Raw genomic sequence first — 21,164 nt, forward strand, 5'->3', positions numbered from 1 at the left:
GTCAGTCAGTCAGTCAGGGGGTTCAGTAAAATGGTACCGATGTTCAGTCCCTTATATTAAGTCTATAGTGTGTTTATTTTCACCTGAGAGAACTGGGCCACTGAGATAGAATACTGAGGTGGTGGTTGCATGGAATTCGATGTCTTTGTCATGGGGTACGACTGAATCTCCTTGGTTACTAGTCAGAATAGCAAATCGACCCTCCAGTTAAACTACACATCATCAGTGAGTTCGTGGTCTAGCAGCTGTAAATTATTTCTTTGCGAACTCTTTGAAATTTTGGTGTTTAGCGAAAATCAGTCAGGTTTTGGGGGATAGTTTAGCGATTATTGTTGTTGTTATTATTATTATTAGTAGTAGTAGTAGTCGTAGTAGTAGTAGTAGTAGTTGTAGTAGTCCCCTTTTTGGAAGCTGTAGAGCGAATTTTAAACCTTGCAATCCGATTTTTTATATTCTTGCAAAGTCCAGATGATTATGTTAAACTTAGAAAGAGCTCTCGTATTTAGGGATGAATGGAAATTATATTTAACTCTTCCAGATGGAAAAAATCCCCGGCTAAAATAAAATTGCGAGAAGGTAGCAAAAACAAAATAGTTAATGAAGATGAAGAGGTACCGTATTTAGTGATATTCTAGGCTAAAATAAAATACAGTAGTTTGAGAAAGAAAGAATAAAATGAATGGTGAAGATGAAATTATATTTAGTGATATGCTGAACTAAAATAAAATCGTTTGAGAATAGGAAGAACAGAATTGGTGATGGAATTGAAGGGGTTAAATGTTGATATGCTCAGTCACACCCTCACTGCACTTGTGGGTGTGGAATCTCACTCGCCCAGTTCCTTGCATTTCCTGTTAGTCCTACCTCTTTCTGTTTATATAATTTCTCTTATCCTTCCTTTGTTTCTCCTCCTTGCTGTGCCTTTTACTCCTACCTCTTTATCTTTATTGCATTTCTCTTATATCTGTTTCTCCTTGCATTTCCTCTTATCCCTGACTCATCATCTTTTATCCATTTCCCTTATCCTTTATTTCTCCTTGTTGCATTTCCTCTCAGCTTTACCTCTCCATCTTTATTGCATTCCTTTTACCCCTCTTTATTTCTGCATTTCCTCTTACTTCTCCTCCTCCTCTTTGTCCACTATTCTTCACCTTCTTTGTCTCCATCGTCTCTCCTTACGTCATCACATCATCTTGTTCTCTCCTCCCTTTGCCTTTTCTTTCTCATCCACTTCTACCTTCATCTCTCTCTTGATCCTCCTCTCATCTTTTTTATCTCCATTTATTTAATCTTATCCTCACTGTCATCCTCTGTTCCATCCCTTCCCTCATAATCATCCTGTTTCTTTCTGTTCGTTAGTCTTTCTCCCTCTCACATCTTTCATTTCTCACTCATATCTCAGTGTGCTCTCAATTCTCAGATCTTTTCTCCCTGTCCCCCTCTTTCGTCTTTTACAATTTCTTTTTCTCTCCCCTCCCTCTTATCCCCCTTTCACAATCGCCCTTCGCCCAGGCATCAAATCTTTTAATCCTTCTTTCTTTTATTACACCTCTTTCATGTGTCTTGCCTCATCGCACCCAGATTTATGCGCGTCTTCCTTCCAGATTTTCCCCCTTTCCTCGTCTTCCTATATTTTCCCCATTCTTCCCTTCTTCTTCCCTTGTGTCCGCCCCCTCCCCTTCTCCCTTCCCCAAGTTTTCCGTATCTTCCCTTCCCTTTCCCAGATTTTCGTCCTTTCTTTCCCTTGCTTTGTTTTGCCTTCCTCCTCCTTCCTCCCTTCCCATGCCTTCCCTCGTACGGCTGCCCATCCCATATCTAGATCATCTTCTTCCCATCCCTTTCCTGTATTCCTCATTCATCCCCTCCCTTCCCGTGCCTCTCCTCCTTCCCCTCCACTCCCGTGCCTCCCCTCCTTTCCCTCTCCCCATGCCTCCTCCCCATCCCCTCTCCCTCCCCTTGATCATGACAGCTGACATCACATGAGTCAGCCTCGCCCCTCTCCTGCTTCCCTTACTCTCCTACTCCCTTTTCTCCCCTTACCACTCCCTCTCTCCCCTTACCACTCCCTCTCTCCTATCTCTGATGCCTCCCCTCACACGTCTCTCTCTTCCCCTCACTCATCTCTCCCATAAACCCTCCCCTCCTTTTTATTTTTCTCGACTTTTTCTTTCTGTCCCTACCATTCCCCGTCTCCCATCCATTTTCTCCCCTCTTCCCTCAGTTTTTTTTTTTTTTACTCCTCCATCATTTTTCTCACCCATCTCTCCCTTTCTCCCTCCCCTCCATCTCCCTTCTGTTAATCACCCTTCCACTCTCCATCATCATCTTCCTCATTCTCATCTTTTCCCCTCTGCTTGTACTTCCACTCCGCCTCCTCCCCTCTCCTTCACCCCCCTTCCCCTCTTCTTTCTCCCTGTTCCCTCCCCACCTTTTGACTCCCATCTTTCCTTCACCCCAACTCTTCACTGTTCTCTCCACCACCTTTGTCACTCTTCCTCTCTCCCCTCTGCTCCTTCACGCCCGTCCTTTCCCCCCCCCTCTCTCTCTCTCTCTCTCTCTCCCTCCTCTCGAACTCCTCACCCCCCTCCTCTACCCCCCGACCCACACCCCCGCCCTTCCCTCCTCCCCTCCCCCCGTCCTCTCCCACCCGTGCAACATTCCCGCGAGGCAAGAGGGTGAAGTACTGTACGCACACACACACACACACACACACACACACACACACACACACACACACACACACACACACACACACACACACACACACACACACACACACACACACACACACACATACATACGTACATGCACACACACACACACACACGAATACGCGGAGATCCACACACATGCACGCTTGCAGAGACACGTACCCACCCTATATCCAATGTGTGTGTGTGTGTGTGTGTGAGAGAGAGAGAGAGAGAGAGAGAGAGAGAGAGTCTGTGGGTGTGGGAGAGGGATACTGAGAACTTATCCATCTGCTTCTCCATCCATCACACTGTGTTTATCCAGCCATTTCTTTGTGTGTGTGTGTGTGTGTGTGTGTGTGTGTGTGTGTGTGTGTGTGAGAGAGAGAGAGAGAGAGAGAGAGAGGATGAATTTCAACTGTGGTGTTATTGTCCTCGTCCTCCCCCCCTCTCTCCTCCCTCCCTCCCCTCTCCACACCTCCCTCCTCTCACATACTTTTCCTCCACATTCTCCTCCGTTCCTATCCATTGCCTTCTCACTATCCTTGTCACACACACACACACACACACACACACACACACACACACACACACACACACACACACACACACACACACACACACACACACACACAAAGCAGTCATGATGTCATTACTTTACTCACCCTATCGTAGTTCTCTCTCTCTCTCCATTGCCAATTTTTCCCCTTCATATTAACACCAGTCCATGTCTCCCCCACAAAAATCTCTCCCCTCTCACTTTTTGTATCTGGTGTCTTTCTGCTTCTTGAAGGAATAGTAATCGATTTATTTGAGGATAATATTTAATAGTAGTAAAGATGTAGTGAAGACGGGATTACATACAAATCATACACTTACAACATACGATGCCAGTGACGTGATAGGGGTCGAGCATCTCTATAAAAAAATAATTGTTAAAAAAAAAAAAAAAAATTGGCCTTGAGTAAAATAGGTGACCCCTTTACCTCCTATTGTTGATAGAAAAATATTATTTGTAAGACTGAAATACGTGACTGGGAATTTTCAGGTGCGGTAGAAGAATATTATTATTGTTATTATTACAAGTGCTCTTGGGCCCTTCGGTCCCTCTCGCACTTGCTCCTTCGGAGGGCTTTCGCGCTGCGCGCTTGCTTTCTCGTGCTTCGCACTCGTTTCCTCCTGCTTCTCACTCGTTTCCTTGCGCTTTGCACGCGCGTTGCGATCATTTCATGTAATCCAAGACACGTTTATGTGCTGTTCTAGTCTAACGTTGTCACTTGGATTTTTTGCAGCTTACCAATTGATCGTGTTATTTGCAGCTTCGGGAATGGAACCCAAGTTGTCCGCACGCAAGTCCGATATATTAACCATTCGGCCACGGCAACCGACAGGCGCCGGGAGCAGCGTTTTTTGGTCAAAATTTGATCGCTCATTAAATATAGTAAAAGTTTTTCAATCGTGATGGAACCAAGTTTCTTCGCATCAGCGAATGTTTTTGCGATTTTTGTGCCAGATTTGGTGCGATTTGAATGTGTAGTTTCGGCTGCCCAAAACACACACACGCACACACGCGCACACACACACACACACACACACACACACACGGCTACTTCTATAGTATATTAAAGCCATCAAAAACTCTACGGTGAACACAACCCTAATTTCACGCACTCACTCCGGGAGCTGCATTTTTTGATAAAAATTTGGTCGCTCATTAAATATAGTAAAAGTTTTTCAATAGTGATGGGACCAAGTTTTATCACATCGGCGAAGTTTTTGCGATTTTTGTGCCAATTTTGGTGCGATTTGAATGTGTTGTTTCGGATGTCCAAAATACACACACACACACACGGCTACTTCTGTAGTATATTAGATATATTAGATTATTATTATTGTTATTATTATTGTTTTTGTTGTTGTTGTTGGTGGTGGTGATATTTTACGTTCGGAAAAGGTGTGATAGTAACACTTCACTAAAAGACGCGAGTATTAGCTGAGAGAGAGAGAGAGAGAGAGAGAGAGAGAGAGAGAGAGAGAGAGAGAGAGAGAGAGACGCTGGGAATTAAGAGGAGAGGAAAGAAGTCATTGAAGGAAAAGAAAGAAGGGAGAGAGAGTAAGAGAGAGAACAGAGGAAGCCAGGAGGAAACAGGTAATGGTTGGAGGGAGGGAGGAATGTAAAAGATGTGAGGGAGGGGGAGATGGGAGGGGGTGTCAGGTGTCAAGGTCGGTAAACAGGTGACACATGGAGGGGGAGGGGAGAGGAGGGGAGGGGGAGAAGAAAAAGAGGGGAGGGGAGGAAGAATGAAAGTGAAGGGAGGAAATGGAAAAAAGAGAGGGTGGTAAGAGAAAGGGAGAGTAAGGATGAGGGAGAATACAGTGAGAGGGAGGGGGAAAAAAGGGGGGAGAGGGAGGTAGAGACGGGGAGAGGAAGAAGGGAAGAGGATCAGAGGCAGATGGAGAGAGGGGGAGGAGGGGAGGGGGAAGTTAAAAATGGATGAAGGGGACGGGGAGATACAGGAGGAGGGAGGGAGGGAGGAAAGAGGAGAGTGAGGAAGGGGAAGTGTGAGGGGGATGGTGAAGCAAAATCAGAGAGTTAACTTAAGAGAGAGAGAGAGAGAGAGAGAGAGAGAGAGAGAGAGAGAGAGAGAGAGAGGCCACCAAGTGAGAAAGGAGGGAGAGTAAAAAGGGGGGCTCAAAGGAAGGCGAGAGAGAGAAAAGAAAAAAGAATTAGGACATTGAGAGGGACTGATTAACTGATTGAGAGAGAGAGAGAGAGAGAGAGAGAGAGAGAGAGAGAGAGAGAGAGAGAGAGAATTAAGAGGGAAGTGGAGGAGGGAGGGAGGGGAGAGGAAAGGAAGGGAACGGAAAGGAAAGGTACGGTAGGGAATGAAGAAGCCAAGGAGGAGAAGGAAAGGAAAGAAAAGAGGAGAAGCAAAAGGAAATGAAGAGGAAGAGAAGGAGGTGGAGAAATGAAGGATTAGGATATGTAGGAGAAGAGGGAAAGACGGAATGAATGAAAGAACTGGAGAAGAGGTAGGAAATGAAAAAGAGAAGGAAGAATGGAGAAGAAAGGAAGATGTGTTGAGAGGAGATAAAGAAGGGAGGCATGGAGAGAGAGAGAGAGGAATCCAGTATCGCACCTACTAATGGAGGCACTGATAGTAGGGAAGGAAGAGGAGGAGGAGGAGGAGAAGAAGAAGGAGGAGGATAAACACAAAAAATAGGAAGGCAAGAGGAGGAGAGGGGAGGGGGAGGAAGAGGAGGATCATCAGCGAAGATAAAAGTGGTAAAGATGGGAAGAGGAAGGAGGAGGAGGAGTAAATGGAAAATGAAGGAGGGATAAAAAAGGTTGGAAAGGGAGGGAAATGGGAGAGAGATAAGGTGATGATTATAGTGGAGGACGAGGAAATGTGGAAGAAGAAATACAGTATATGTAAGAAATATATTGAGGAAAGAGAGATGCAATGGGCATCCCTACGAGGTCTTAGGGCACACAAACACACCTCTTACAACACCGTATCACTTCACATACACACTGACGACGCCCCTCCACCACCACCACACCACACCACACCACCACACAAGAGGATAATGTGGTGTGATGTGCAAAATAAATCGCCGGGGAAGAGGTATTGCGTAAAATCCATGGCCACAGAATACAACACTCATTTCCTCTTTGTGAACATCAGTAAAGACGGAGGTGAATAAAGGATGGGGAGATGAATAATAAAGGAAGGAGAAGAGGAAGAGGAAGGTGGAGAATAAGAAAAAAGAGGAAAAAAAGGAAAGTGGAAGTGAATAAGTGTACTGAGAAGGTGATAAGGACTAAAAGGTTTAGTTGTGTAAGAAATTGATGGTGAGGAAAAGTGTGCAGTTGTTTAAGTAGATGAGGAAAATCACACACACACACACACACACTTAACCTTTTCGCTGCCATGGGTGCTTTTAACAGTTAATCCTCCGACAGTCTCTCCATAGCTGAATAAAATCGTCTGGCGGTAGGGAAAGGAGAATATACAATAGGTCATTGAACTGAAGGGGTTAATGGATATTCTGTGTGTGTGTGTGTGTGTCTGACAGGTAATAAGAGCCCGTTTCCGAGGTTCAAATGACGTTACACCCACACATGACTCACCGTTACAGTATTAGGGACCTTTGTCGTACAGGACTGGTTTAACCTCCTCATGGTCGGCACAGCTCTCGTATACCCCTCCAGCTAACGCCAGACGATTTTATTCCGCAGAGAGTGAGTTATAGGAGCCTCAGTTAATGAACCAAGGATTGTTGTACGTAAGATCGAGTCCCGGTTTTAACTGTGATTTATTTATTCATTTTTATTCTCATTTTTTTTTAGGAAGAGCTGCAGACATGGAAAGTTTCGACTCTCTCTCACACACACACACACACACACACACACACACACACACACACACACACACACACACACACACACACACACACACACACACACACACACACACACACACACACACACACACATCCCAAACAGATAATAGCAATGGCACTTTTCCTCTCGTAACCATATTTTTTTCACACGAAGGAACCCAAGACACGGAAAAATTCTGAAGTTAATAATCCTACAAAAATTAATTAGAGATACGGCAGGTAAATCATCGTAAATACCTTTTGAGAATCCCACGCCTTGGCATAGGGGTCTTAAAACCTCTTCTTTAGCGATTCATTTTGCATATCAACACCTGAAGAATCTTAGGTATAATTTTGATGTCAGTTTTAATATCAACCTAATTTGCGTGTGAATCATGAAAGATACTGAGGTATATTAAGCGGAATAAATCGCAAAAGGACAGATGTTAGGTAATCTCAAAAACCGCCCTGAATACCCCCCTCCCCCACCTCCAGCCTACCATGACTTGCCACCATGTATTTTCAGTGTAACCCTTTCAGTCTGAGGATATGTATTTTTCTTTATTCTTTTACTTCCAGACGATTTTATTCAGCTTAGGGGCTTCTGAAGGCTGTGTCTAACCCCTCCAGTTTGAAGTTCCCCCTAAGCTGAATAAAATCGTCTGGAGATAGGAAGAATAACGCTGGAATGTGTTGTCTGAGAGAGAGAGAGAGAGAGAGAGAGAGAGAGAGAGAGAGAGAGAGAGAGAGAGAGAGAGAGAGAGAGAGAGATAATCCTTTTAACCCTCATCTGAAGATGTACTCTGAGTGTGTGTGTGTGTGTGTGTGTGTGTTTTAAAAGTTCTTGAGGTATGTGAGGGTTTAATGTATGCATGAACCATTTGAAGATGTACACTTGAGAGAGAGAGAGAGAGAGAGAGAGAGAGAGAGAGAGAGAGAGAGAGAGAGAGAGAGTCGTATATTTACAAGCTACACTGACCTATTGATTTAGTCCTGGTGACCGAGCACATAATCAGCAGAAAAAATTAATTTACAAATACTGAAGGTGAATTACGAACAGGTGTGTGTGTGTGTCCACCCTCCACACCCTCCGGCAGTGAATCTTGGGGTAGGGGTAAAGAAAGTAGGAAAACACTGCAGGCCTAATGGAAATTTTACGGGAAAGGGGAAATTAGTACTAAATGAAACTAGTTGGCCCAAGACATAAAGTTGTATTAACGATTTAAGTCACTTTTATTTATTTTATTTTTGTCTGTATTTATAAACATTTTTTCTGTACTGAGTAACGCGGATTACAAAATTTCAAGTCTTACAGGATACGAACAATATAACAAGGCGTTCGAACATAAATATTCCTTGATAGCAACTAATACCTGCCCAGTTGGTTATATCTGTGTTGGTATACTTCCAGCGAGTATAACCAGATATAATAATACTTCTAAATTAGTTCAGGGAGTCTTCACATTGTTCATGTACTTTATATGCCTAATTGTACCTGTATACCTGTCTCTTATGTCACGTCTGTCTTGGTGCTGTTAATGATTGCTGTTTTTTCCTGTCACTTTTTTTTCTATGTTACGGTACTCAGTGTAGCCTGGACGAAGGTGAGGCTTGCGTGACACCAATTATTATGCTTTTAACAGGTGCGAGTCCATTGTGTATGTGTGTGTGTGTGTGTGTGTGTGTGTGTGTGTGTGTGTGTGTGTGTGTGTGTGTGTGTGTGTGTGTGTGTGTGTGAGAGAGAGAGAGAGAGAGAGAGAGAGAGAGAGAAGTGGGTGTTCCCTATATCCTGGTTTTGTATGTGTGTGTGTGTGTGTGTGTGTGTGTGTGTGTTTGTGTGTGCCGTTACGTAAAACTATGGTTGTGTAAGCAAGTGTGTGCGTGTGTACGTGTTGGCCTGTAATCATTGTGGTTTTTAGGGGTATGTGTACCAAGATGAAGAGCGGGGGGGGGAGGGAGGGGGAGAGGAAGGGGGAAGGCAAGACGAAGAGGAGGAGGGGGGGATGAGGAAGGGAAGGGAGTGGGGTATGAGAAGGGCAAGATAAATAGGGTAGGGTATGGAGGGAGGGGGGAAAGGCAAACGAAGAGGGAGGGGAGGGTGGATATGAGAGAGGGGAGAAGAGGAGGGTGAGAAAGGTGTGGGAAATGCAAGATGAAGAGGGGAGGGCGGAGATAGGGTGAGGAATGAGGGAGGGGAGAAAGAAGGCTGTTTGGGAGAGGGTAGAAAAGGAGGGGTGAGGGAGAAAAGGGGAAGGGATAGGGAATGCAAGATGAAAGGTGCAGGGGTGGGGAGGGAAGAGTGGAGTATGGGAAGAAACGGGGAAGGGAAAGGAGTGGTGTGGGAGGGAATGGGGGAGGCAGGAGGAATGGAGGAGGAGGTAGCAAAATTGGAATGAGATAGGGACAAATAGGTTAGGGGAGGGAGGAAGGGGAAGGCAGAAAAAAGGAATGAAAGGAGGAGAAGAGAGAGAGAGAGAGAGAGAGAGTTGAGTATGAGAGTGGTGGAGAATAGAGTGAGGGTAAGTGTGGGTGGTGAAAGAACGATAATCACACAAACACATTCTCTCTCTCTCTCTCTCTCTCGGCCAAACTTAACCCTTCCCTTTTTTTCCCCTTCTCCCCATTCCTTCTCCCTTTCCTTTTATCATTCTGTCATCTCGTTTCCCTTCCCTTCGTTCTCCCCTTTCCTTCCCCTCCCTTTTCCGCCTTCTCTTCCCCTCCCCTCCTCTCTCACCCCCTCTCTCATAAGGTAATGTGTAGACTCTCTGTTCACTCCATAGGACCATCCCCCCCCCCTCTCTCTCTCCCTCGCTATCTTCTCCCCCTTCCTTCTCTCCTTCCCTGTAGGCTACTCACATCTCTTTCATCCGTCTCTCCCCATCTCTCTCTTTCCACTCTCCCCCCCTCTCTTTCTCTCCTTCTCTCTCCCCCTGTCTTTCCTCCTTCTCCCTCTCTCTCCATCTCTTTCCCCCTCTCTTTCTCTCCTTCTCTCCCATCTCGCTTCTACCCCTACCTTTTTTTTTTACCCTATCTCCCTTCCCCCTCCCCCTCCCATCCCCCGTTCCATCCCCCCTCCCACCCCTACTGCTTACACCCTCCCTTCCCCCCACCACATAATTCTTGGCACGAGCGAAGGTTTACACACACACACACACACACACACACACACACACACACACACACACACACACAGAAAGAGAGAGAGAGAGAGAGAGAGAGAGAGAGAGAGGCTACTAACAGTCACGCACCTGAATTGGCACACCTGGCGACTTGCACTTAGAGACGTCAACAAAGGAGGGATACACGTGGAATTGTTTGTTGTCATGGAAGCGTAAATATAAACAAAAAACAAAGCAACAGAAATAATGAACCCGAAGTTGTTGATTTTAAGAAGTATAGAAAATTGAAGTCGTAAATCCTAATTAGTTGAATATTAGACAGGTGTTGAATTAGACAGGTGCAGTTAAGGACGACTGATAATGCTAATTACTATGTGCTTGGTTGCGTTTGGTTATCGAGAAGTACTGAAGTGTTGGAATTATTATTATCGTTATTTTTGTTATTATTATTTATTATTATTATTATTATTATTATTATTATTATTACTACTACTACTACTACTATCATTAATTATTATGTATTACTACTACTACTTGTACATTATTATTATTATTATTATTATTATTATTATTATTATTTTTGCCGAATACTTAGTCGGGCAAATATGGTTGGGATGATGATGATGCCAGACTATTTAATTCAGCTTAGATGGTCATAAGAATAAGATAGCCTTCATTAACCCCTCCCACACGAGAGATCCTTCCAAGGCTGAGTAAAATCGTCTGGAGGGAGCAAGAAAAAAAAAACAGCACGTCGTCGGGGTGAAGGGTTTGAAGTGTGAGATGTTCTTAAGAATGCACACCGCGAGAAGGTGGGGGAAAATCCGTGTGTGTGTGTGTGTGTGTGTGTGTGTGTGTGTGTGTGTGTGTGTGTGGATACAAAAAAAAAGTAATTTGATTTCGGAACACATCTACAATTTTGCAGCCTTGTGTCTGTAGTGTTTGAAATGCTAACCCCTTCAGCCCGTGGACGTCGTTGTGTTAGATCTTGCTGCCACCAGACGATTTTATGTAGCCTAGAAGAGCGTCGTTGTAGTGAAGGGGGTTTAGTGATGTCGCTCTCTAAACCCCTCCAGTTCGAAAAGCCTCCCAGTGCTGAATAAAATCGTCTGAAGATAAGAGTAAACGGAAAAATCATCGCCAAAAGGAATTCACCCAATTTTATTTCATTCTTGCTGTTATCAGACGGTTTTATTCACCTCAAGGACGATTTTTGGAGCTGGAGGGGTTAGATGCAGCCTCCATTAACCCCTCCACTGCTCGACATCATTGCGAAGGTGAGGCAAATCGTCTGAAGGTGGCGAGAATAACCTAAAATAGTAAAGGGGTTAATGAAGGAAAAGCAGCTTGTTAGTGAAGAAGACAGGTGTGAAGGTTTGGTCAGGTTAGGTTTAATTTGGTTTGTTTTGGTTTGGTTTGGGTAGGTTTGGTTAAGTTATAGTGAGTGAGAGGGATACACAGAAATAGATTTACGTAACAGCTTGAGCAGAGAGACGGTCCTGTGCACATAGTTACGCACATGTACGTTGAAGTAGCACATGCATACATAAATTCTCTCTCTCTCTCTCTCACACACACACACACACACACACACACACACACACACACACACACACACACACACACACACACCTCCCACGGAAATGCGTACATGGTAACGGAGACACGTACGGAATTATTTACACAGCAACGCAGACATGTAGACGTGGCAGTAGCACACACACACACACACACACACACACACACACACACACACACACACACACACATGTATACGTGAGTTCATGAGACACGCACACGACCCGTTAAGCCTGTACACCATCACGCCCCCCCCTCCCCCGCCTTCTCTGTCGCTCAGGTTACGGAGGGGGGGGGGTCCACGCCTGCGCCCTCACCCACGCACGTCGCCCCTACGCCCACGCTGTCTCCCGCCCCCGCCCACACACACTCCCTGTCTCACACACTCACTTTTCTTTTTACTCCTTCTTAAGACTCTTTCCTTTATCATCCTTCTTGCGTCCTCGTCTCCCTCTCCTACACCTATGACCATGCACGCGATGTCTGCCGCCCCCTCCTACACACACACACACACACACACACACACACACACACACACACACACACACACACACACACACACAGTCTCTCTCTTTCTCCCTCCTAGCACCATACCTCTACCCACCCCCTCACAACCACCCACACTCATACTCAGACTTCCACCCCATTATCCCCACCCCCACCCCCCACCCTTACCCCCACCCCCCATCCTCACCCCCCACCCCCATCCGCACACTTACTTTCTTCTTTGCGCACAGCCATAACCACACCCACACCCTGACCTACCCCAGTACATGCAAGAGACCCACTGCAACACCCACACCCCCACCCTCACCCCCCACCCACATCCACACTCATACCATCATCCCCACCCTCACCTACACCCACCTTCTCACTCTTGGTCACAGTCTCCACATCCACATCCATCCAAATCCACTTGCGTATCCTCAACCACACTAGCATCCACACTCCTACCCTATTTATTGCCCTCACTTTCATCCACACTCACACGTTTGGCTCACCCACGCTAAAAATCACCCCACCCTCACCCCCACCCTCACCCTCACCCCCACCTTCACCCCCACCCTCACCCACACCCTCACCCCCACCCCCACCCTTACCCTCACCCACACATTCACCCTCACCCACATTCTCTTTACCCATACTCTGTTACTCCTGTCCTCACCCACCCATCGCCCTCATCCACACCCACAGTCACCCACACCCACACCCTGACCATTGCCCTCACCCTTACCCTCTTATTCACTCCCACAGCAACACCCACACTCTCGTATCATTCACGCCAACATCACAAAATCACCACCACCCACATCTCTGCGCCACCCACCACACCCACATCCCTGCCCCCACCCACCACACCACACCCACGCCTGTTGTACGTCAGTGTCGCACTTTTTCTGTCCCGTCTGTCTGTCTGTCTATCCGTCTGGCTGGCTGGCTGGTCCTTATCACTTTACCCCCCCCTCTCTCTCTCTCTCTCTCTCAATATTTCATCATCGTTGCCTTTTTTTTTTTTCCCCTACCGTCTCCCCTTCTTTCGTCTGCCCTTCCCCCTCACCTCTCTCTCTCTCTCTCTCTCTCTCTCTCTCTCTCTCTCTGCCTCCCTCTCTGCCTCCCTCTCTTACCTCCCCTCATCCTCTCTCTCTCCCCTTCTCTCCCATGCTCTTCACCTCCCTCCCTCGGGCCAATCTTCTCTCATCATTTACACTTTCACTCCTCGTCTCTCTCTCTTTCTCCCCTCCTGTTTACAAGGTGGATAGTAGGGAGAGGAGGGATTTAGTGAGTAAGGTATAGTGAAGCAGAAAGTAGTGACAGTAGTTGTATGGCCTCCACTCTATTCTATTTTATCCCTCTCTCCCCATCATCTCCGTCCCCTCCTTCTCTCCCTATCCTTCACTCTCTTTTACTCCCTCTATTCATTCTCTTTCACTCCCCCCTCCTTCGCTCCCTCCCTTCCTTCAGTCTTTCTCTTACCCCCCTTTCCCCTTATCGCACATCACATTCCCTCCCCTCACTCCTCTTATCATCTCCATCCCTCACTACCTCCCTCCTTTCTTCTCTCCCTCCTTCACTACTCCCCCTCCCTCCCTCCCTGCCTCCTTCACTCACTCACTCTGCTTTCACACTCTCCTCCCCTTACCACTCACCGCTGCTTCCTCCCTCACCATCGTCCTCTCTTTTACGTCTCTCTCCCTTCACTCTCTCCCTCTCTTTGCCCAGAACAGCAGTCATAAGGCGTCTGGGAGTAAGGTAGGTTAGAAACACGGCACAGATTGAAGCAGGTAGTGACAGTAAACAGACCAAACAGAAGATGGTTGGGGTAGAAATAGACAGTAGACGAGGCGAAACAGCAGTTGGTGATACGAGTAGAAGACGGTGGACGGTAGATAATAGTATGGTGTGGATTTGAATATTTTTTTTTGGGGGGAGAGGCGTATGAATGTGAGCGTCCGACCCAGCGTTTGTCAGTGGGGCTCGAACCCACTCCAGAGCGTCCGCCTAACGTGACGCCAGTGCCAAACCGACTCAACCACTTAGTTACCCTCCACTCCTTCCTACTCCCCTCTTCCACTCCCTCCCTTTGCTTATCACACTCCCTCCTCCCCTTACTCCCCGCATCTCCCCCTTACTCCTTACCTACCCCTCCTTCACTCACTCCTTCCCTCCCTACCTCCCTTCATCATCTCTCCGCTCCCCTCTTCCCTTCTTCTCTCACTGTACTCTTTCACTCCATCTTTCCTCCTCTTTCACCCACTCCCTCCTTCCCCACATCCCTGCTCCCCTCACTCCCATCATCATCTCACTCTCCTTCACTCCTTACCTCCCCTCTCCCCCTCCCCGGACACCTCCTGCGAACCATCAACAAGTGGGGAGGGAGGGAGGGAGGGAGGGGAAAGAGGGAGGGGAATCTATATTTAGTCGGTCGCGCCCCCCTGTTGCTGTGACCCCCCTCCCCTCCCCTCCTCCCTTCTTTCCCTCTCTTCCCTCCATCTCCCCTTCCCTCGCTTCCCCTACCCTTTCCTTTCTCCTTCCCCCCTTCTCGTCTCCCCTCATCTCCCCTTCATTGCCCGAAGCATCCCGCCCACCCTTTCCTTTCCCCCCCACCCCCTTCCCGCGCTCTCCTTCTCTCTTTCTCCTCCCCACCCTCTCCCCTCCAGCGCGCTCTCTTTCTCTTCCCTCTCTTGCTCTCTTTAACCTACCCCGTCTCCCCTCTCCCCAGTTTCTCCCCTCTCCCATCCCCCTTCCTTCTTTTTTTCTCTTCTCTCCCTCCCTTCCTTCATCCCTCCTTGCCTCATTTTCTCTTCGCCATTTTCCTCTCACCCTCCCACTCCCTCTCTTTCCCCTCTTGTCCTCACCCTCTCGCTCCTCAGTCATTCCCCTCACGACACCTCTGCCTCCCCACTTTTCTCTCTTCATTTAGTCCCCTCTCCCTTATTCCTCTCCCCTCTCTTTCCCCTCGTCGCGGCTTCCTTCTCTTCTGTCCCCATTCATTCTCCACAGTCCTCTCCCCTTTCTCCTTTTTCCTCTCTCCTGTCTCCCTTTTCCTTTCCCCTCTCTTTCCCTTTTTCCTCTCTCCCCTCCCAGTATAACTTTCATCTCTCTTCTACTTCCTTTCCCCCCTTTCTTAATTGTCTTTATTCTCCCTTTGTCTTTTGTCCTTTTCTCCCTTTCTTAAGCCCACCGTCCCTTCCTTTGACACTTGCACCCCCTTCTCCCCCCTTGTCTTCTCTCCCCTCTCCCTTTCCTTCTCCTCGTCTGACCCATCCCCTCTTTCCTCCCCATTTTCCCTCTTCTTATTCTCCCTTCTCCCTTTTCTTTATTTCTCCCTTCCTTTCCTTCACTTTCTCCCTTCCTTTCCTTCACTTTCTCCTTTCCTTTCCTTCATTCTTGCCCTTCTTCCCTTATCCTTTCCTCCGCATTTCCCATCCTCCACCCTCTTTTTTTTATATTTCCTTTTATTTTTATTTTTTTTTTCATTATTTTTTCCATTTCTCCCCTCCCTCTTATCCTCCCACTCAGCTCCCCCCTTCCCCACCCCCCTTCGCCTCCCCCCTTCCCCACCCCCCTTCGCCTCCCCCCTTCCCCTCCCCCCTTCGCCTCTCCCCTTCCCCTCCCCCCACCAGACAATTACGCTGAAACCCATCATTTCACTACACACACACACACACACACACACACACACACACACACACACACACACACACACACACACACACACACACACACACACACACACACACACCTAATAATGGCTTTGTACCCCATCCCCCATCCATTTCCCCCTCCCTCTCCCCTCCCCAGCCACTCCCTCCCCCACCCACACACCTCAACCACAGCTCCCATACACTGATATGCGTTTTCTTAGATTTACTCCTTGAAATCCTTTGACATCAGTTTATATCTTCCGCTTCCAGCCGATTTAATTCAGCATGACAAAGGACTCTGATTGAAGAGATTTATGTATTTATTTTTGCTATAAGTCCTCTGCTTCTAGGTATATCAGTTGTGAATAAAATCGTCAGGAGATGGAAAGAATATACATAAATATTTAATCCCGTGCTCAAAATGTTAAAATACGAACATGATATTAATTTCTTAATCTATAATTTACGAAGAGGAAAGGTGATTTCCAAAAGACATGTATTATTGGTTAGGAGCCAGCAGAATGTATTCAGAATGTTATGATACTAGCCTAATATATTAAGTTAATCAGTTATTTAATGTGAGGAAAATTGGTTTACTTCCATAAGTCAGCAAGTTGTTTTCACTGCCCACTTATATATTCATTTCAGTGACTCTCCTGAGCTCCTGAACTGTGTGAAGTGTACTATGGACTGAGGGATGATTATGACTATTAGCTATCATAACACCCTCTGCCTGACACCAGCTCTTCCTTCTCCTCGATCCTTTCCCATATTTTTTCACAATTACCTTGCTACTCGCTGCCCCATCCGACATTACTGCAATATTACCCACATACCCACAGCCTTCCCCATCCCAGCCGTTCCCCGCCCAGAGCCGCATCCACACTCCCTTACCTCCCAGCCAACATCCATACAATACACTCCACCCCTCTAACACACCGCCCACATTCACCACAACGCCCATACTCCCTTACCCATTTTTCTCCATACCCCAGTTGTCCCATCCCTTCCATACCCAAACCTTTCACGTCCACCATTATCTCCACACATCCATACCTATCCTTCCTCCACTCGTTCCGTAGTCATTTACCCATATCCACATCCAGACTCACACTAACCATTCAGTACCTCCACCACCACACCACACCACACCACAATCCACATAGGCTTTTCTCGCACTTTCACACCCATCCCCCTCCTCATTCTCTTTCACACACTCCACCCCCTCCCCTCCCCACACCCCCACCCATCCCTCCCCCTACATATTCCTCCCACTGCTCTCTTCCTCCCCATTCACCTTCACATACTCTTAAATCTCCACTCCCTTCCTGCCCCACCCATGCCCTACCCACTTGTGAGATAAAATGGGTACATGGTAATGGGGAGAGAGAGAGAGAGAGAGAGAGAGAGAGAGAGAGAGAGAGAGAGAGAGAGAGAGAGAGAGAGTATGCAACACGAAGGGAGGGAGGGAGAAATAATTGGATAGAATTAAGGAGGGAAGGAAAGCCTGGGGGAGAGAGGTGTGGAGGAAGTGATGGAACGTGGAGAGAGAGAGAGAGAGAGAGAGAGAGAGAGAGAGAGAGAGAGAGGTGTGGGAGGGAGGGAAAGTTAAATAGATGGGTGGAAAGGGAGCGAAGATGGAGAGGGATGGATGGAAGGAAGGAGGAGTGGACATAGTGGGTGGAAGGAAGGAAGATGGAGGGAGAAGCTGTGAAGGAGGGAGGGAGGGAAGGATCGAAGGGAGAAGTTAGAAAGGTTGAGAGGAAGGAAGGGAGTGGTGGATGGAGGAAAAAAGCAGAAGGAAGGGAGGGAGGGAGGAGAGAGGAGTGAGGGAGAGAGAGAGGGACGGAGGAGTGAGAAAGTCGGAGGGAAGGATGGAAGAAAGGAGAGGTTGGTGGAGGAAAAGAAGTAGGGGAGAGAGAGAGAGAGAGAGGGGGGGGGGCGATTCTTGGAAGGCTGTGTTGGTTGTGTTAACAGTTTACCGATGGTGATAGTCATGGTGGTGATGGTGATGGTAGTGATGATGGTGACGGTAGCTGTGGTAGTGATGTTGGTGATGGTGGTTGTTGTATGTATTGTGGTAAAGGTGTTGTTTGTGGTGATGATGTAGTTGTGGTAGTGATTATAATGGCGGTGGTGTTCGTAGGTATGGTGATGAGGGGTATTAGTTGTTGATGTATGTGAGGTGATGATGATGATGATGATGATGATGATGGTTGTGGTTGAGTGGTAGTGGTGGTACATGTAGTGATGGTGATGCTGATAGTAGCAGTGTTGTTGATTGGTGTGTATAAGTAATAATGTAGTTGTATTTTGTGTTAGGTCAGTAATTCGATTAATAAAAATGTGCAGTAAAGATGACATTAAGTCCATGAAATAAAGGAATAATATCAATAAGCAAATAATCAGAGGTACCGAAAGATAAACGAATAATGAAACTTTAAATAAATCTTAGTAAAAAAAACGTACCGTAATAAAAACAGTCGCACCGATAAAAACTCTTGGTATAAACTGTGGGAAAAGATAGAGTGAATCTTCAAGGGGCATCTGACTCTTATCTATAGCTATAAAAAGACAATCAAAGTACGCAAACATCACTATTTTTTCTATTTTTTCCTGATTGACTTTCGTCCGGTGTGTTGTGGCGGGGTTGTGGTTGTGGTGGTGATAGTGGTGGTTGTGGTGGTGGTGGGTAATGATGCTGAGGTATTATTGTGGTGGTGGCAGCTGTGTGTGGTGTGATTGGGATGGTGGTATTGGTGATGGTAGTTGTGGTAGGTGTGATGGTGGTGGTTGTCGCTTTTGTAATTATAGTGGGTGAGGTTGTGGTGGCAGTGGTTGTTGTGGTATACGTGTTTGGTGGTTGGTATAATGGTTGCTGGGGGTTGTAGTTATGGTAGGTGTGGTAACTTGTGATGGTACTGTTGTATAAGGTAGCTGTGATGGTGGGTGTGTCAGGGATGGAGGTAGTGATAGTGGTAGAGATGGTAGTGGTGGTGATAGTGGTAGAAGTGATAGTGTCAGTGATGATGATGATAGATGTGATAGTGCTGTGGATGATAGTGGTGGTGGTGGTAGATGCTGGTTGTTGTGGTGGTGATGATCGTATACAGATGATGGTGATGGTGGTAGTAGGTGGTGGTGGTAGATGGTGGTGGTGGTGGTAGATGGTGGTGATGGTGGTAGTTGATGTGGAAGATCTTGTGTGAGACGTAAGGGCAAGGGAAGAAGGAGACTATTGATAAAACAAGAAAGCCCAGAGAATTGAGTGAGCTTCATCAGGGAGAGAATTGTGTGGTGGGAAGAAGAGAATTAGTCACTGAAGAGGTGAAGGGAGGAGAGAAATACTAGCCCGGAAATACGAACACTAATTAATAAGAAAACTAATAAGGAAATAGGAGAGCTGGACAGGAAATAGGAGATGTAGTCAGTGAATTGAGACTAGGAAAATAAAAACATTGCTGTAGCCAGGTAATAAGAGGTAGAGAACAAGATATATAATTGGTTAGAGAGTTGATCATGTACGTAGGTAAAGAAATAAGGGAATTAATTGAATATATACAGACAGAGCTGATCAGAGGAATAAAGGACAAGGCGCAAGAGAAAGATATAGAGAAGTAATTGAATGAGCACGAAGGAATAAGAGAATTAGTCTAAGGTATAGAGATTGAACAACGAAATATAAGGGAAATGAATGAAATAATCGAAGTAAAAAATAAGCGATCGAAGAGTACAAAGAAGAGAACTGATCAAAGAACCAAACTGTTCAAGGTTCAAGAAAACCAATAAAAATAAAATGAAAATGAATATCCGCGGCTATTGCAACACAGAATAGAGTCGAATTCCCCATTGCAATACCATCTAATGTCTCTTGCCCGGGATTCACGGACAGGATTCAATTCCACATCGGAGGTGTAATTTGTTTTTGTAGGAAAGAGAAGAAAAGGGAAGAGGAGAAGATCAATTCCGTGTCGTAACCTTATTAGTATTTGTAGGAGGGAATAGTAAAGAAGTGATAATAATAATAATAATAATAATAATAATAATAATAATAATAATAATCCAGTTACACTAGGCTAGGTCTGCGTTTATTTGGATAGCCTCTTACGACTTCGACATAGGGTAATTTAAGTCAGTAATAGACAAGACGATATTGATTAGAACGGAATAAATCGCCAAGGAAAAGTTGTTACGAAAAAAAAAAAGCCACCTAAAATACGAGCGGGGTGGTTTAGGACGGTTTTTGTTGCGGTGGACTGGATGACGTGTTGGGTTAGAGGTCTAGCAGTAGATAAATGTATAGTCCATTTATTTTAACTTGGCGCAATTGGGCCACGCCGCCCACTTCAGTGCTGAGTCGTGATTGGTTGGGGCATGAAGAACCACAGGAGGAGAAATTTGCAGCATTTTATTTTTGAACTGTACTATCATTTTAACTTTTTTTTTTTAACCTTGACCATCATAACTTTTTTTTCTTTTTCAAACCTAACCACGACAATCACCGGCTCATTTTTGTCTCTGGTTGTTGTTGTGGGTTCATCAGAAACGTGAAACCCAGTGAACTGCGAGGTAAATCCGTCCTCTTCCTACAGTCCACCATCCACCTCTCAGAGGACAGGGAGGGTGCTGAGGGACCGTTGTATAACCGGGCAGTGGAAACGCTCGGTTATACCAGTGCCACCACGTGAAGGCGTCTCTCGCCATCACTGTCAGAGTTAACTGTACAGGCTGTCTTCAGAGACTTTAGAGTTAATGAACACAGAATTCGATAATATTTTCACTGATATGGGTGCGCTTGCTTGCCATTTTTTTTCTTGTTTTCTTTGTTTTTTTGAGGGGGAGGCATCATCAAAGAGTATTATTCAGCCCAGGTAATTCAGTCCAAGCTTTATGGGAATCATCAAACCAAAATTTTGATTGGTCGCCGACTACTTCCGGGACTAACCTGTTGGCCTCCGTTGGTTAATTATCGTTCGTTTTTACCTGTTTGTGAAAGAATAACGGGGGATTGGATGGTATTGTGTGTGTGTGTGTGTGTGTGTGTGTGTGTGTGGCTATCGTTAGTTTTTACTTGTTTGTGAAAGAATAACGGGGGGATTGAATGGTATTTGTGTGTGTGTGTGTGTGTGTGTGTGTGTGTGTGTGTGTGTGTGTGTGTGTTTCTCGTAGACCGGTTATTATTTCCGGATCAGGTTTTTGTCGGTAATTTAGTCGTTTGATCATAGTGATTTTTATTTTGGTGTTTG

The 21,164-nt window shown here is 46.1% G+C and overlaps 1 protein-coding gene across 1 annotated transcript in view; it reads left to right on the forward strand.

Annotated features, from left to right (window-relative positions):
• The window catches only part of mtgo (miles to go), a 303,974-nt gene that overhangs the window by 191,329 nt on the left and 91,481 nt on the right, over nt 1-21,164 (forward strand). The gene's annotated exons all lie outside the window — the stretch shown is intronic.

The sequence above is a fragment of the Coenobita brevimanus genome, chromosome 26, assembly GCF_032717465.1.
Source record: "Coenobita brevimanus isolate Jiangsu-jjx chromosome 26, ASM3271746v2, whole genome shotgun sequence".
NCBI classification, from domain to species: Eukaryota; Metazoa; Arthropoda; class Malacostraca; order Decapoda; family Coenobitidae; genus Coenobita; species Coenobita brevimanus.